Genomic DNA, 17,835 nt, shown 5'->3' on the forward strand with positions numbered 1-17,835 from the left:
CTGGCCCCGAGCCCGCCGCGGAGCGGGGAGCGGCCGCCCTGCGTCTCCCCCGGCCCCGCCAAGCCGGGCGCCGGGCCTTTGTGGGCGCGCTTCGGGCGGCAGGGCCCGGCGCGCAGGTCTGGGCCGCGCGGAGGCGTCGGCTAGGAGGGCCCCAACTCCTCCCCGCCCCCACCCCACCGCCAGCCCCTCTGCTTCCAGGGTCTTCCTAGTCGCTTCCAGACGAGATGCAAGGATGACTTTAGCAACCCCCGGGAGCAGGCGGAGGGGGAGCGGGGACGGCTTCGCATCTCAAGCTCTTGGAGATGCAGAGGAGGTCCTGGGGCGCGGGGGGGGGAGGAAGGGAGGAGGAGAGGAGGACTTTTATCCTCTCCAGGACATCACTTCTGTTTCCAGGACCCAGTGTCTAGAAGAGAGACGCTGTTCCTTTTGGTTCCATTAAACCTTTATGATGACCAGATGGGGAAGGAGTTTCACAGAGGGATGTAGTTAGGGATGTGTCCCTTGGGATTGCCCGACAGTTGAGAGTCTCACTTTATCTATAAAACACGTGGCATTTGCTTCCCAAGGTGACCAGAGCACTTTGTTTCTTTCTTTCTAATGATGTAGGTACTTTTGGAGTTGATATATGAAGGGTACCCTCAATTAATTCATCAACGTTACATTAACAGGGATTTAAAACCCAGCCCTAGAACTGATAGTGAAATGAGTGCCGATTTCCCGGTTGTCCATATTGTAATCCGGAGTAAAAAAAAAATTGCTATCTTTAAATTCATGAAGACTCGCCCTACTGACTATGGTACTGTGTCTACAAGTAGGTTTCTTTAAATTAAGAAGCATTTATTTAATTCATTTACCTTTGTTTGCCTCTGTAGTGACCCGTGATTTTAAGTCTTTATTTCTAAACGCTACAGTATATATAGCATGTGATCAAATTAAGTAAATTAAGTAAAACATTTTGATAGTAACTCCCAAATCATCCTGAACTGCTACCTCTTTCCACAACTTACTTAAACTTTATCAAACCTAAAAACTGAGATTTAAGCCTCTAGTGAACTTGAGACCTTGCTTCCTCTCACAATGAAGAAAAGGGAGGCATCACCTATTAGAAGGACACAGGAGGTGAAAGGTTTTGGTGCACATATGACTTTCATTGAAGGTTTGTGCAGCTTCATAGCAGTTTAAACAAAAAGATTGTTGCTTTGTACTTTTTCAGTTATTTATAACTCTTTTGCACAGGATTCAGAAAACCCGCTTCCCTATTGGAAACTACAATTTTAATGTAGTATTGAAAAGTATACTAACTATCAAATTGCCTTTGGCCCAGGGCGCGATCCTGGAGACCCGGGATCGAATCCCACATCGGGGTCCCGGTGCATGGAGCCTGCTTCTCCCTCTGCCTGTGTCTCTGCCTCTCTCTCTCTCTCTCTCTCTGTATGACTATCATAAATAAATAAATAAATAAAAACAAAAAAAAAATCTTGAGAGTAATAACATTACTTGAAATATTTTCAAAGTGAATTTGAATTGGGATGCAGGGAAGTAAGATGATAAGGACCAGAAGCTAAATGCATTGACTCTTGAATGTTTCTGTCACAAGCATTTCCACACAATATACAAATCAGACACCTAAAGGATTACATTAAAAAAAAAATAAGATTTGGTTTTAAGGCTTTATTTCCAAACTTTCCAGACAAGAAAAAAAAAAAAAGTTTATATCCCTGACTCAGCATTTAAATTGGCTTCCAATTTGGTACTTCAGGTCATATTTTTATGTAAAAGAATGATTCAAATATTCATTACATTAAACATTAACTTTTGGATAGCACAGCTTTTCGATCTGATTTAATATATATGCCTGAACTGTTTTGAAGAGAAGTGACAATATTCTTGAATACTTAAAGATGGTATTTTCACATTTTTATTTGTTATTGAGAAATCTGTATGTAGACAGGGGAAACATCTTCTCCACACTGAATTCATGTAAAAATGGCACTTTGGTTTGTGGCTAGGATGTTACTTATAAAGCCATGGTTGTTTTTAGCATTACTACTTTCTTGTGGCAGAGGCTGTTGATTGCCTAACCAACAACCAACCTTCCACTCCTTTCTTCCAACCTTCCAGTTTACTGAAGCGGTCACTCTCTCGCATGCTGTCCAGCTGGCTTCTTTGGGAGGTGAATGTTGATTAGTTAAAGCCAATCATCACAATTTATCCCTGCTGGCGGTGACTGATTTAGCAGGGACATGCCTGCAGGGACAACCTTGGTTGCTGAAAGGGTGGAAGAAATCATCTTAGGTATGAGAAGAAGGGTTGGCAAGGTTTTCTTTGTGATAAAAAGAGATACAAAAAGAGAAAATGTCCCTGAAGGTGCTGGTAAGTTTGTGAAATTTAAAGAGACAGCTGTTATTGTGCAAAGAAGGGCAAGCCTGAGAGCAGAGACCTTGGACGGACATATTGCGTCTGACTCTCTTTGCCACTGACCAGTCACTGAACACCTACTCTCCATTTTTCTGCTGACAAGAGATAGTAAATGCATTGTTTAGGCCACATTGACTTGGGTATTCAGTTACCTGCAGCTCTAAGTACTCTAACAGACATATCCCACCAAGAAGATACCTTCCTCTGGAAATGTCATTTTGTCCACGCTGCTCTCATTTTCTGCTAATGTCCATACTTAGGTGGTATGTTTCAATATATTCTTATGTGTTTTTCTATCCCTGCCCTTGCAAAAGTAGGTACAGGCATACCTCAGAGATATTGTGGTTTCATTTCCAGACCATTCAATAAAGCGAATATTGTAATAAAGCAAGTCAAATGAATTGTTTTGTTTCCCAGTGCATATAAAAGCTATGTCTATACTATACTATAGTCTATTAAGAGTGCAATAGCATTATGTCTAAAAATACATATAAAAATGCCTTAATCAAAAATATTTCTAAAAAATGCTAACAACCACCTTTTTACTGATGGATGTTGAGTGTTTCTGAGTGCTGATGGCTGCCAACACATCAAGGGAGTGGTTACTGAAGGTTGAGGTGGCTGTGCAATTTCTTAGAAGAACAATGAAGTTTGCCATGTTGATTGACTCTTCCTTTGAGGAATGATTTCTCTGTAGCATGTGATGCTGTTTGAGAGCATTTTACCCACAGGAGAACTTCTTTCAAAATTGGAGTCAGTCCTCTCAAACCTTGCTGCTGCCTCACCAACTAAGTTTATGTGATACTCTAAATCCTTTATTGTCATTTTAAAAACCTTCACGGCATCTTCAATAGGAGTAGACGCCATCCCGAGAAGCCATTTTCTTTGTTCATCCATAAGAAGCAACTCCTCATCCATTCCGGTTTTACCATGATGTTACAGCAATTCAGTCATATATTCAGGCTCCACTTCTAATTCTAGTTCTGTTGCTATTTCCACCCTATCTGCAGTGACTTCCTCCACTCAAGTCATGATCCCTTAAAATCATCCATGAGAATTGGAATCAACTTCTTCCAGACTCCTATTGATACTGATATTTTGCCCTTTTCCCGTGAATCACGCATGTTCTCAATGGCATCTAGAATAGTGAAATCTTTCCAGAGGTTTTCAAATTTACTTTGCCCAAATCCACCAGAGAAATTATTACCTATGGAAGCTATAACCTTATGATATGTATTTTTTTAAATAATAAGATTTGGAAGTCAAATTACTCTTTGATCCATAAGCAGCAGAATGGATGTTGTGTTAGCAGGCATGAAAACAACATTAATCTCATTGTACATCTCCATCAGGGTTCTTGGATGATCAGATGCTTGTCAATGAGTAGAAATATTTTATAAGGAATCTTTTTTTCTTAGCAATAGGTCATACCAGTGATGGTCATACCATCATACAGGCATTGTTGTTTCATTTATACAGCACAAGCAGAGTAGATTTAGCATAATTCTTAAGAGCCCCAGGATTTTCAGGATGGTAAATCAACAGAGGCTTTGACTTAAAGTCATCAGCTGCATTAGCCCCTAACTAAATAGTGAGCCTGTCCTTTGAAGCTTTGAAGCCAGACATTGACTTATCTCTAGCTCTGACAGTCCTAGATGTCATTTTTTTCCCTAATACAGGGCTGTTTTGTCTACATTGAAAGTCTGTTATTTAGTGTAGCCACCTTCATTAATTATCTTAACTGGATCTTCTGGAGAACTTCCTGCAGCTTCTACATTAGCATCTGTTGCTTCACCTTGCACTTTGGTGTTATGGAGATGGCTTCTTCCATAAACCGCTTAAATCAATCTCTTGTATTCACAGCTTGGCCTACTGGCCAAGAGGCCTAGCTTTGGGTCTGCCTCTGATTTCAGCATACCTTCCTCACTAAGCTTAATCTTTTCTAGGTATTTTTATTATTATTATTCAAAGTGAGAGATGGTGATTCTTCATTCACTGGGACACTTAGAAGCTATTATAGGGTTATTAGTTAGCTTAATTTTAATATTGTTGTGTTTCAGGAAATAGGAAGGTTCAGTAAAAGGGAAAAAGACCAAGTAATGGCCAGTCAATGGAACAGTGAGTCCACACATTTATTAAGTTCAGTCTTGGATGGGCATGGTTCATAGCACCCTAAAAGTTAAGTTACAGTAGTAACATCAAAGATCACTGATCAGAGATCATCATAACAAACACAATACCAATGAAAAAGTTTGAAATATTTTGAGAATTACCAAAAGTGTGACGTAGAGACAAGAAGTGAGCAAATGTTTTTGGAAAAATGGCATGATAGCCTTGCTTGACGCAGGGTTGCCACAAAACTTCAATTTGTAAAAACGCAGTATCTATAAAGTGTAATGAAACAAAATACGATAAAATGAGGTATGCCTTTATATTCATCTGTATATATTCATCTGTATGTATTCCTCTGTAGGCATTTCATCTGCTGTATGGTTTCATGACCCTTAAACCTGAATCTCAAGCCAAGGCCCTGGTTGTTCTGTTAATATATCATGATAAGCCCATCCTCCCTAGTGGGTTTTAAGAGATGGAATCAGTGTAGTGGAATGTTTTAAAACATGGAATTATAAATTAAGATGCTAGAGTTAAGCTCCATGACATGCTGCTAGTTGTGGAATGTTGATTATGTTACTTGGCCACTATTAACTCTTGATCCTTCCTCTTAAAAAGGAAATATAGGGGTACCTGGGTGGCTCTGTTCTGTTAAGCATCTGTCTTCAACTCATGTCATGATCCTGGAGTCCCAGGAGCCAGCTCCTGGAGAGATCCCGCTTCTCCCTCTGACCCTCCCTGCCTTGTGCTCTCTCTCACTCTCTCAAACAAATAAAACGATTTTTTAAAAAAGGAAATAATAATAGTAGCTATCTTAAACTTTGTCACTTTGTGTATTAAGATGAGTTAATAAAAAAAAAAAATAGGATGAGTTAATAGGGGTGCCTGGGTGGTAGAGGTGGTTAAGAGTAAGACTCTTGGTTTCAGCTCCACTCAGGATCTTGGGGTTGTGGGATCCTTGAACTCCATTCTCAGTACAGAGTCAGCTTGAGACTCTCTCTCCTTCTCTCTCTCTGCCCCTCCCCACTGCACATAAACTCTCTCTTTAAAATAAATAAGTGGATCTTTAAAAGAATGAGTTAATGCATGGGAGCACTTAAAACAGTAACAAGTAAATAGAAAGTACTCAATAAGAGTTAAAAATTATTATATGAACCAAACTAGAGACTTTATATATGCTATTTTATAAACTCAATGGGATTTAATCAAAGTACTGTGCAGTTTAGAAATTTAACTTTTAAATAGAAGACAAGTAACTGGCCAGGGTGCCTGGGTGGATCAGTCAGTTAAGCAGCTACTTTCAGCTCAGGTCCTGATCTCAGGGATCGAGCCCCACATTGGGCTCCCTGCTCAGTGGAGAGTCTGCTTCTCCCTCTCCCTCTGCTGTGCCCTCTTCTTGTGATCTCTTGCTCACACACACTCTCTCTCTTATAAATCAATCAATCAATCAATCAATCTTTAAAAAATTAAATAATTGGCTATAGACATGATGAAAACAATCTAGAATATTTCTGGCAAATTTAGTCAATTTTCTTCTCACTGCGCATATAGAATTTAATTCAGCTTACCATAGGAAACCATCTCCCTTCTTATTCAAAGCAGATCTTATCCAAGATCTGAAATATATATATATCTATGTATATATGTCTTTCATATATATGATAGACTTTTAATAAATGCCATACTAGTCTTTCTATTCTAACTGCAAGAATATAATCAGTTATTAAACTTGATTATTGAAATGTAATATACATACATTAAAATGCAAAAAAATTGAATGTGCAGCTTGATGGAATTTTACAAAGTTAAGACACCTGTGTGAAAACAACTCAGATCCAAATAGAGAACATAGTGATTTTAATGAAGTTCAATTCATCAGTCTTTTTCTTTTGGTAAGTGATGTGTGTGACCTGTTGGGGAGATATTTACCTATTCTAAAGTCATGAAGAAATTTCTCCTATGCTATCTTCAGGCTTTATTATTTTATACTTTACAATCAGGTCTTTGATCCATCTAGAATGGATTTTTGGAGAACTTTTTTTGAAATTGGACTCATCTACAACCACTGAGTTCAGTGATTCATTTTTAAGATATCTTCTTTTACCACCAGTGCTGTCCTTTATTTGGAAAAAAATGTTTGTCAATAATTTCCAGAAATACTTCTGTGCCTTTCTTGATCCTGTTCTCACTGCTGGAAGTCTCCTCAATTTATTCTTTTCTGAGTTCCCAGTCTCTAACCATTTTTCTCCACAAATATTTTAACTGATCCAGCCAACCATTATCTGTTATTTCATTTTCCTCTCTTATTAATATCTATGGTATAAATGATCACTATTGATGTACTTATCTTTAACAATGCCAAGCTCCTAGAGAAGGGAGATCATGTTTATGTGACTTTTGTATTACTTACAATTTAGATTAAGTAAACAGATAAATTGGATTGTTAGAATATTCAGTATTTCTCAGAACGGTACGCACATGTCCCTGGATATACAAGCCTGTGGTAAGGAGAACTAGAATCCACAAAACAAGGCACATAGTGCTAGAGATGATTTTTCACTTGGAGCTTTTTTCTTTAAGGAAAACATGTTGAAAAAAATGTTTATTCATAAATGTATTGCAAAGCAGATGTGCAATTCAGATTAATTTTAAAATGAAAACCAAGCTTGGCATAACTTTTTTAAAAAGGAAGAATGCAATCCACTTTTAAGCCATTCATTCTTTTCAATATATCACTTCTAAACATTCATAGGAAAATTATGTTTGCTAAAGTAAAGAGAAACAGGTCAAATATTAATTAAAAATTATATTTCAGAATGATACACTACTTAACTGATATCCTCCTATGTATGTTTTACCTATTGATGTCTTGCTCATATTTCCATAGATCTCTTTACAACTTATATAAAGACCTTGGCACCTGTGTGATGTTAGCATCTACAACATTATAAATTACAGCAGAAGCCAGACATGTGAAACTGAAAGAGCTATTCGTTGGTATAAAACTGTCCAGCCTGGTAGAAACACTTTATTTTAATTTCTTTAAATTAGAATATCCAGGACAGCTAAAAACTTTTAAAAATAAGCAAGTGTCTCTGAAGTGCCTTCATGATGGCCTAAGAAATCAGGCTGCAACTTCATCTTTTATTTTTTATTTTAAGTTTTTATTTTAATTCCAGTAGTTAACATACAGCATTATATTAGTTTCAGGTGTACAACATAGTGAATCAACACTTCCAGACATCACCCAGTGATTATCACAACAAGTGAACTCCTTAATCCCTTCACCTATGTCACCCATCCTTCCACCCCCTCTTCCCTCTGGTAACCATCAGTTTGTTCTCTGTAGTTAAGAGTCTGTTTCTTGGTTTGCCTTCCTCTGTCTTTTTTTTCTTCTCTTTGCTCATTTATTTTGTTTCTGAAATTCCACATTTGAGTAAAATTATGTGGTATTTATCTTTCTCTGACTTATTTCACTTAGCATAATACTCTCTAGCTCCATCCACATATTGCCAATGACAAGATTTCATTCTTTTTGTGGTTTAATAATATTCCATTGTGTATATATATATATACCACATGTTCTTTATCCTTTGATCAGTCAACGGATATTTGGCGTGGTCCATAATTTGGCCATCATAGGACTACCCTACCATCCAGCAATTGCACTACTAGCTATTTACCCAAAGAATATAAAACACTAATTCAAAGGGATGTAGCTTCCTTCATCTTTTAATAATCACTGTTCTATCTAGATCTGCAGAAGTGCTTCACTATGTGCTGGGGCTAGAGTTTGTCTTTCAGGTTTACCAGGAAGGTCTGTTTTAAGGTAAGCATTATAAAAGGAAATATATTCATCCTTTCATTTATAGAATTAATGTCAAAGACAGGTTTTTCATCCTAATATAAGGAGAATGAGAATGAAAATGTTCTCCAGTGTTGTTAGCTAACAAAACCCCTGAAGTCCATTTTTAATGATAATTTTAAAGGATCACATTTTAACAAAAGTGAAACAATTAAAATGTCTGATGTTTTCTACAAATACGGACTCTCCACAATTAAAAAATATATATGGTTATAAAATACAAAAAATCACATATATAAAGTATATATATACATATGTGTGTATTGTATCTGAATGTTAAACACATTATTTTGCTAGATGATGGGAGAGATGAAGAAAATTTAATTTTAAGTTGATAAGTTGTAGGGGAAAACACTGGAAATATGGAAGAAAATGTGCAAATTTTGATTTGCTGTATGTTACCTTCGGTTCTGCTCCTGAATATAAACCCAAGAATTAATACAGATGTTAAAAATGCTTTGATCTAAAATAGTTGAAATAACAAGAAACTGAAGGCTTTGGAAAATCATAACTTTATAAATAATAAACAGAGCACATGGGCAAATAAAAAATATGCTGAAATAAACAGCTTCGCAAATAGATCTGAAACATTCATAATCTCAATATTGTGTAGCTGAATTTACACGAAGTGACCTTTGCTTCTGCTCCTGTCTGGCTTCATACTGTACCTTTAGCTTCAGGACCCATTCTTGGTATGTCAATGTACCTCTCTGCCTCCTAAATATTACTACCTCCGTGCTCTTTGCCCAAATTCTTCCCCAAATTATAACATTGTTCTGAACTACTGCATGGATATCTCTGCCCCTTTCTTTAAAGGTTTCATCTCAAATCCCAGTTCTTCCAAGAAATCATTCTAATTGTCCTCCTATATAGTATTCTATCTATCCTCTAAAATCTCTGTGTATCTGCAAACATCAAAGGAAAAACATTTTTAATAGTAAAAGCATACTTTTTAGACCTAAAAAGGCCCTATTTTTTTAAGTGGAAGGGTTCATCACACTGGTGATTCAGATATTAGAATCCTTAAAATATAAACCCTTTTATTTAAAAGAAATACTTAAAAATCTAAAATCATAAGAAACTCAAAATAAGAAAAATGAAACTTAATATATACTTGTTAGAATTTAAGTGAAAATGTGACATTTTTAAGGAAGCGTCATGCTTTTTTTTTTAAAAAGCACTCACTGAAAACCTAGCATATTTTAGCTGGTGCTAAATTGAATTATTTGCCTACAAATATTTCTCTTGCCATTGACTTTGGTCTTGTCCATATTGCTTTGCTCAATAGAACGCAGGTAGAAACTGAGACTTTTGGAGGCTTGGTAATTTCTACTCAACCTTTTGGAGCTTCTGTCTTCTGTCATGAGAAGAGCATGCCCAGACACCTGTTGCTTTTTTAGTTCCCAAACCTTGGAGTTCAGCCTTGTCCAACTGAGGCCAGCCAAGACTAGAGCCAACCTTTCAGATTTATTTAGAAGTAAATAAAACTCCTAGGGTTTTGTTGTGTGCTGCATAAAACTATCACAGCAAGACTGTTGAGTAAATATTTTTATATTTAATGCATCCATATTATAACAATCCTGTGAAATATATATTGTTGATGTTTAGAAAGACTAAGTGACCTGCACAGAATGAAGATAAATCTTTTTCTTAAGAACAGTGTGCTCACCACAACCCCCTCTTCCTACCTCGACCCCACTGCTCTTTTCCTTTCTTTTTCAGGTACAAGTAAAGAATCTTTTCAAAATGCAAATGTTGGTAGTAGGGAACAGGAGGTAAGGACTAGCTAACTAATAGAGAATATCTATGCCAAATATATTTTGTTTTGAAGCTTCCAGTTCTTCCTCATGGCTAAATACCCTCATTTGTGACTTTTAACAATATGAGAATATTTTTGTGAGTCTTAGCAAAATGCTGATTTATGTATCTTAACAAAATTACACTGCATGTAAGTAGTACTATATATGTAATCTAATGGATAAGAGTAAAAGGCAGATGGTGGGTGAAAGGTTAGGTTGTATCATGAAACCACAAATTTCAAGAATTTGATATTGCCCCTCTTTCGCAGAACTGTATCACTCCTTTAAAAGGTTTTTAATTTAAAAAGTTTGTTAGGCAAATTTTTGTTTTAGTCCATCCTAGGATAATGTCATATTTTAAGACACAATAGTGTTATATATTTTTTAAATCACATTTTTCCACATTATAGAAAAACAACCTTGGGAGACTGGTTCAATCCTGAGGAGAACTGTTGAGTTCAGAAGGGTCTGATGGTGCAAAGAAGTATATTCAATTGACTGAGGAAACGAACAACAGGAAGCATATAGGCTCAAATCCAAGGCAAGACATATTTCTTGATATTGGAAAAAGGGAAAATGAAGTACAAAGGCTCTCTGCCCTCAACAATATTATATAAAGGAAGTTATGTTCTGAAAAGTAGAATCAAGCTGGTGCCAGGCAGGAAGAGGTAGGTGTGCGTGTTTTGAGATGTGAAGAATGGCTGTTATCCAGATGGCAGACAGGACGACTAAAGGAGGAATCAGAAGAATTCAAGACACGTTCCTCGTTTTGCCAAAGCAGCAGTCTATCCAAGTTTACTCAAGATTTAATACTTTAAATTTGAGGTGAAACTTTAATTATACATTTGGAATATTTGAAAATTAAGATTGCCTGTAGTTATAAAAAGAACATCTGGAAAGAAATATGTAAGAAAAACCATTACTTGTGCAAATCCCATAAGACAAATTCAATTTCTATTTCAAATTAATAGCTTATCTGTTAGTAACAATTCAGCTCACAGACCATCTATTAACAAGATGAAGCACTTCTCCCACATGTTGAACAAATTGCCTTCGCTTTATCAAACCAGGTTTCCTGTTCCACTTCTGGCTTCTCAGAATTTGTTTAAAGTCTGCCCTTGGCTTGCTTTGTTAGACCAAGGGATAGGAATAGAATTGGAAGAATGCAAACACAAAGAAAACGAATTCCAAGTTATACAATATACTCTTTTTTTCACTGTTTCCCTTTTTACTATTCTATCTGCTATAGCTCTTTTCCTATCTCTTTTAAAAGACAACTCATTTTTGTGTCATTCTATTTTAGTTTTAATATCAATGTGTTTGTAATTTAAGCATGCATTTTTAAAAAGATACTATTTATGTATTTGACAGAGGGAGAGAGCAAAAGCAGGGGGAGCGGCAGGCAGAGGGAGAAGGAGAATCAAGCTCCTTGCTGAACAAGGAGCCCAATGCAACGCGGGGCTCAATCCTAAAACCAGGGATCATGACCCCAGCAAAGGCAGACGCTTAACAGACTGAGCCACCTCGGCACCCCTAAACATGCATTTAACTAGGAATCATTTCTGCTTTTTAAAGCTATTTAATTTGGTAAATAATACCTTGCTATTGATCTTCAGTTTGTGGCATAACACTGGCATCCCTTACTACTGTGGCCATCTAAGGGAGATTATAATATCTTTAAACAGAAGTAGCTCTGTTTTGGCATTTCATGAATACTCAGTAATTATGACTTACTACATGACTTTGGTTGCTTTCCATTGGCAATCAACACCATGAAAATACCTACAGAGGGCTTCAATAAACCTCTGCAAATGCATTTTATTCGTAACTTTAGTTTTTACTTACTCATCTGTTTTATAATAACATAGAAAATACTTTCAGGTGGTATAAAAATGAATAGCTTCAAATTATAGTCATAATGATATATAAAAAGGCAGGTTAAAAAGAATTTTCTTTATTCATGTTTATTGAAAAGTAATCTCCAGTAAAAAAGATAACCATTCACCATTGTTTATGCATTTACTAAACCAGCTTATTTGCAAAGCATTGTTAATTTTTAAAAATTAAAACTTCGCTGCCTTCGAGAGTCTTATTATGAGAAAATGTCATAATTTGGTTTGATGTGGTCTGTTCTGAAATACAAGAATCATGTCTTTTATTACTATAAGAAAATAGTGAAATCATCTAGTCTTCAGGCTTAACCACTGGAGATACTATTTCAAAAGACAAAAGTGTTCAACATACCAATTTTATTTTTATGTGCAGTTATTTAAACATGACAAACTCAAAGGCTATCATGCCTGCTAAGGGCAGCTAGCAACATTGGTTCTGTATTCTGAGATAATATTTCCCCCTATTTTGCACCTTTATTAAGTCTATTTTCTTTGGTTAATAGCTATTTCTAGATTTTCGGCACAAGAAATAACTTTGTTCTGGACTCAAGTCTGCTAGAATCACAATTTAACCCATAAAACTGAATAAATTCAAAAGAATGGAGGACTCAGTACATGAACATTTTCTATAGCCCTTCGTATTTTTTATAGAAGAATAAATTTCTAATAAAATCAATCACTCAGCTTTGCATTTATTCTGTCTAAAAGTTGATTTCTTAGAACTCTAGTCAAAGCACTCTCTACTTGGTTGAGCCTCTCGTGGAATTATTACGTTACCTTCAAGAAAATTTGAATATTAGTCCTCAAAGCTACATTAGATCAAGTTCTCAGGTATATCTGCCAAAGTGATGGCCTTTTACCTACTATCAAGATCAGACACCTTATCTGCCGTGGGTGCTCATAGTATAAAGGGAAAGTGGGAGAGACATCACTGGGAAAGTGAAGTTTTAATGAATTTAATGGGTGAACCATCTGATTATAAAACTGGTCTGTCGGGTTCTACTCCGTTAGTATATTTAGGTGGCAAATTTTCAGAGATATTCTAATTGTTTTGTACAGAACCCAGTTTATGGGGATGAAAATTCCATAAAGGTTGTATGAGGATTTCAATTCCTTCCATGTAGCAAAGTCATATTCTTTTTGACTTCTGTTCTCAAAGCAGGTAAAATACATCTACATAGAAGCCAATTCTCCCAAGGACAAACCTTCAAGAATGGAATAATCCTAGCTACAAATTCAGGTGATTTTGGAAATTTGGATTTTGGGAAAAGTAGAAAACGATTCCAGTAATGATTCAAAAGAGGTAACTTAAATGAGACCTCTTCTGGTCAAGACACTTATTAAAAGATTAGGTATTGGGGAAAGCAATGCTTTCAAGTTGGAGCAGCATGGTTGGCAAACTTTGGTGGAATTTGTTTTAATAATGAACACTTACAATAGATTTTCTATGATTCTATCTCTCCAAGTTCATATTTTTTCAGAGATCAAATATATAAGGGAACATCATGATCATTGATTTGGAAACTCAGCTGGATTCTAATAAGGATTTTAATGACCATGAAAGTGGTCAGCAAGCCAAGAATTCAGAACAAAGTTGGCAAAGAGCCACTTCATGCTTAGATAGCATCCTATGATGATTTCTGCACAATGGAAGTGAGGTTGTTAAAGATCTCTAAGTATGACCTGAAGGAAAAATAGTCAATGCTATCCATGTGTTTGGCTGCAGACCTTCTTGTTAATTACATTCTATTAATAAAGTACTTTCTACCTGTCATTAAAAATGCTCACTGGTGCAGGTATTGACTATTTGAACCAATGTGTCAGAACACAATAATCTAAGGCATATTTGGAAATTTGGTATATAATAAGTATGGCATTAAATATAAAGAAGTGGGACTGGATCACTCAATAAATGGTCCTATGAAAAATTGCTTTAATTGTGGAAAAATAAAATTCTGTACTTATTTCACATCACAAATATAAACAATATCAGTTTCATTAAAGACATTCATAGGGGAGCTTGAAACTTATAGAATAAATATAGGTGGGATAGCTTTTTAATACTAGGAGAGGAAAGAATTTCTTACAAGATAGAAAAATCACAATATCCGGAAGAAAACTTGACATATTTAACTATTATAAAAATTAATGGTTTTTGTATAATAAAAGAACCATTAAAAGAATTAGAATACAAATCACAGATTAAAAGAAGATAATAGCTTATATAGCTTATATAACTAATAGATTTATATTCAGAACAAGCAAAGAAACTAAAACATTATTAAGAAAAACAGAAATGACCCAATCAGAGAAAATGACCTAAGAACAGAAGAAGAAAATTGAAAGGCTAATAAATTTCTGAAATGTATTACCCCATTATTAATGAGGAAAATTCAAATTAAAATAATAAATATCATTTTAAATAATCCTGTTGGCAATATCAATATCTGACACCAGCATGCAGAAAAATACTCTTAAACTAACATAATATTTACTATACTTATGATAGTCTCTGTTAAGGACATACTACTACTAACACAAATTTACATATGGATAAATTATAAAACATGTAAGTACTACTTAGTGATAAAAAAGAATGAAATCTTCCCATTTGCAACATCATGGATGGAGCTAGAGAGTCAAGTCAGAGAAAGGCAAATACTATCTAATTTCGCTCATGTAGAATTTAAGAAAAAAAACAGACAAGCAAAAGGAAAATAATAAGAGAGAAAGTCAAATCAAGAAACAGACTCTATTAGAGAACAAACTGATGGTCACCAGAGGGGTGGTGAATGGGGGAGATGGGTTAAGTAGGTGATGGAGATTAAGGAGTACACTTGTCCTGATGAGCACTGGGTGATGTATAGAAGGGTTGATTCACTATATCGTACGCCTGAAATTAATATTGCACTGTATATTAACTACTGGAATTAAAATTAAAACTTTAAAAAATTATAAAACATGCGAGGCACCTGGGTGGCTCAGTGGTTGAGCGTCTGCCTTTGGCTTAGGTCATAATCCCAGAGTTCTGGGATCCAGTCCCACATTGGGTTCCCTGCATGGAGCCTGCTTCTCCCTTTGGCTATGTCTCTGCCTCTGTCTTTGTGTGTGTCTCTCATAAATAAATAAATAAAAATATTTTAAAAACTTATAAAACATGCATAGGAATGACACATAATAGCTTAGAGTAGAGATTGCCTTTAGGAATAATGATAGAGGAATGCAATCAGGGAATACAGTTCGAAAAAAGGTATGTCTGCAACTGTTTGTTATCTTTTTTTTTAAGATTTTATTTATGTATTCATGAGAGACACACAGAGACAGAGAGAGATAACATGGGCTACCCATGTTATCTTTTTAATTGAAAGAGATAGACAAAGACAGAAACAGAGAGACAGAAATTGGAGCCAAGGGGATAATTATTGGATTGTGGGCCTTCTGGTGTGTCCTCGCCTCTGTCCTTTAACAGTCTCATCCCACAACTTGTGCTCTTAGTATCTCTAGAAATGCTCATAGCAAGTTGAGATTATTATTATTATTCCACTTAATGTAGAATGAAACAGAAACTGCAAGATATTAATTTATTTGCTCGAAGCTAGCAATTGAGGAAGGCATAATTAGAACCTACATTTGATATGGCTCAAAAAAAAGTCTGGCAAGGCATTCTACGAGCTATGACCGACTAAATGAGGGGACACACTGGCATCATCTGTAGCACAGAGGGAAGGCTATGGGGTCCAGGAGGTCTAATCCAAACTCTGCCCTTTATGAGCAGCATGACCTCAGGAGAGTCACATAAACTCTCAGAGGCTCTCTGAGACTTGTCTACTCATCTCTTTAAAAAAAGATCCAATAACACCTACTGCAAAGAGTTGTGTGGGTCAAATGTGATGCTAAATATAATGTACTTTATCAATGCAAAGAGAGGGACAATTTCCTTTAGAAAATGAAACAATTTCTTCTGCTTAGAACTTAGCAACCTCCAAATTTCCATTACCTAGCCCAGTGTTTGCACATAGATACCATTGATAAATATTTGTTGTGATGTTGACTAGTCCACACAAGAACCTAGAAGTCAGTCATAACTGGCAGCTCTCATATAAAGGAGTAAAGGATCTCAGGTGGATATATTTGGGCTTGTTGCTAAAAGTCATTCATTTAGAAAATAAATAGAAGAACACGGAGGAGGATGTCTTATTGGGATCTCAATAGACTCCCGGGACAGAAGGAAAAGCAGGACTGGGAGGATATGCATATCATATATTTGTTTGCTTTCTTCCTTAAATACTCATGATAGGATAAAATGCGGAAAAATTAGGAAGTCCATAAAGTTTATGAAGGTCAGGATAAAAGTACCTATGTGTAGCAGATGCATGGTGGAAGGTGCCCACGTTCTGACAAGAAGCAATTAATTTCATCAGGTATAATCAGGAATCTACTTGTCCTTTGAGTCGGAGCCTGAGCTTTTGTTGGCAAATCTATCAACTTAGAAAAATCTTGGGGCTCTCTTTAAGAAAAAGAAAACAAAATTATGAAACAACAATATTCAACAATGACTATTATTTAAAATGAAAAATAAATTAGAGTTCACAGCAAAGTGCAAGTTTTAAAAAACCAACAAACCATACTAATATCTAATATAAAATTAGAAACAGAACATAATATATTTATCAATTACCATATGAAACACTTCTATAATATATAACCTTTGAGTCTTTGGATGCATAGTCTTTGATTTGCCTTTTCATAAGGCAACAGTCTTGTGGTATTTCCTTTTTATCATTGACGTATGGTTGATACACAATGTTACCTTAGTTTCATGTCTTGTAATATTTTCTAAAGGGACAATGGAAAGGTATTTAGTTTTTCTTCCAGCATGGTTGATCAAAGAAGCCATTTCCAATGCAGACAGCTTGTTGTAAGCTGGTTGTAATAACAACCATATCTAGAAGAGACTGTGAATCACATGAATATATTCTAAACTAAATAGGTAACTGCCTAACTCAGCTCCTATTTTCCCAACAGTCCCTGGGAAAACTTCAACATAAACCCTTTAAAAAGTGTGATAAAGGGGAGTTCTTAACAAGCTGTCATAAAAATACAGTATTTTGCAAATTTTACAAAAATATAATACCACGTGAATGTATTTCTTGAGATTCTGCGAGGGCAGAATGATGCAGGTGATACACCATGAAGCATTAGCTTCAGTTAATCTTTGTTCAGCTTGCCCTCTGCCCACCAAGATACCAAGGAGTATAAAATCAGGATGTTGGTAACTAAGGGTTAGGGAGAGGAGGAGCATCCCTCCCAGTCCTGTTAGTTCTTATTGCCATTGTAATAATCCTAGTTGTCAATCCTCCCTGAAAACTGGCCAGAACTTCAAGTCTGCTCTCCAGTGGAAATTGTAAAAAGAACACCACCTTCCTGCCAAAGCTCATGCTCTTTCACTGTTAAAGAAATTAAAATCAGAATGCCATTTCATTGATGTTTAAAGTAACTTAGCCTGACAGAAATGCTTTTTGTTATCTTTGGAGAGAATTTTATTACTCCATGATAATGGGTTAGGTAGATGCCTCACCACTCAGGCTTGAAAAGTCTGACTGGCACTATTAAAGCTCTGTGTTACCAAACTGTGTGCTGAAGGAAAGATTGGAATGCAACACATGTGAATTCGATTGCCTATTGGGTCGCCATTAATGTTTCCTTCCATGTGCTACATGGAATCTTGGTGGTTTACAGAATCACTGTC

The 17,835-nt window shown here is 36.0% G+C and overlaps 1 pseudogene; it reads right to left on the reverse strand.

Annotated features, from left to right (window-relative positions):
* Positions 1–2,919: 2,919 nt before the first annotated feature.
* On the reverse strand, positions 2,920–9,082 carry LOC121498610 (annotated as a pseudogene).
* Positions 9,083–17,835: the final 8,753 nt, after the last annotated feature.

The sequence above is a fragment of the Vulpes lagopus genome, chromosome 9 (genome assembly GCF_018345385.1).
Source record: "Vulpes lagopus strain Blue_001 chromosome 9, ASM1834538v1, whole genome shotgun sequence".
Taxonomy (NCBI): Eukaryota; Metazoa; Chordata; class Mammalia; order Carnivora; family Canidae; genus Vulpes; species Vulpes lagopus.